Here is a 1,337-nt window from a genome sequence, read left to right as displayed (position 1 = left end):
TTTGGGGAAATATTTATGCTTTTACTTCTGTATCTATGAATTGTGTTTTGAATTTACGAATCGGATTTTGTAAATGTAAATTGTGCTGTGCATTTATGAATATTGTTTTATAAATGTATTATTTTTGAGGCCGATCTGGCTCCATATAAAACGGCCTTACTCTACCATTTACACATGCTGCATAAGAGCCGTACTAAAATATGCGGCTCTGATGCTGCTTTTCTTCTGTGTGAATGATGCAGTACTCGTTGTCAATATCATGGGATATCCATAATTTCTGTATGTATGCCTAAATACACTTTTACGTGGTAGCCATATATATTTAGCTTCTGTGTAGTCTTTGTAGAGATAAGATGATATGTCATAAGCAAATAAATAAATAAATATGTCCAGGCCAGGGGTCTACTGGTTTACTCTGTTAATCAAAAATAAAGGGGGAAAAAACGTTTTTATTGGCAAACTATAAAGAGATGATGTTATGTAGGCTGTTTCAAGCCCATAGAAGTGAGTGTGGTGCCCATGGAAACGACGGTCAAGTCAGCATAGTGACAGAACAACCAATGAGAGAATAAAAAGCACACCCTTAGAAAGGACCCAATCTGTCCATCCCTTCAGAAGATTGGCTTTGCACTTTGATTGGTATATATTGCCGCTGTTTATGTCCATTATTTTTCAATTCAATTACTAATATTTAATTTATTATTTTATTTAGTATGTTTCCTCCAGCTGTTGTTGATTTTATATTAGTTGTTTAGCAATAGTGCTGTTCGGTTTGTTTGCATTTTCAATCTGTGGGTTCCCATGGAGACTGTATATCTAAATTTCATGTTTATGAAACTTTCTAACCTAACCAGTACAAAATACCATAGTAATGAACAATTATGATTCAATTTACAGCACTTTCATTAACTGAATAAAATCAAAGCAAACACACCCAATGTGCATCTTTATTCAGCATTTTCTTAGTATAGAGTTTTAAAAAATGTAAGAATTATGTAAGAAAGGTTGCATCACCATCTTGCTTCGACCAAAGCTATTTGAAAGCACCTGACATCGTAATTATGACTTAGCAACTCGCAAATATGAACTTCCAAGGAGGACTTTAAAGGGGTCATATGATGCGATTTCAAGTTTTCCTTTCTCTTTGGAGTGTTACAAGCTGATTGTGCATAGATAAGATCCCTGAAGTTGCAAAGACTAAAGTCTCAAAACCAAAGAGATATTCTTTATCAAAGTTAAGACTCTGCCACGCCCCCCTAAAACGGCTCATTCTAACACGCCCCCACATATCTACCACACTATATGGAAATATTTGCATAATGCCACCCAAATGTTCA

At 35.0% G+C, this 1,337-nt stretch overlaps 1 protein-coding gene across 1 annotated transcript in view; it reads left to right on the top strand.

Moving 5' to 3' along the window:
• Positions 1–1,337, top strand: part of phkg2 (phosphorylase kinase, gamma 2 (testis)) — a 12,031-nt gene that overhangs the window by 5,315 nt on the left and 5,379 nt on the right. The window lies entirely within an intron of this gene.

Source organism: Sinocyclocheilus rhinocerous, unplaced genomic scaffold (genome assembly GCF_001515625.1).
Source record: "Sinocyclocheilus rhinocerous isolate Xijiao unplaced genomic scaffold, SAMN03320098_v1.1 scaffold497, whole genome shotgun sequence".
Lineage (NCBI taxonomy): Eukaryota > Metazoa > Chordata > Actinopteri > Cypriniformes > Cyprinidae > Sinocyclocheilus > Sinocyclocheilus rhinocerous.
This window is presented reverse-complemented; position numbering and strand designations above follow the sequence as displayed.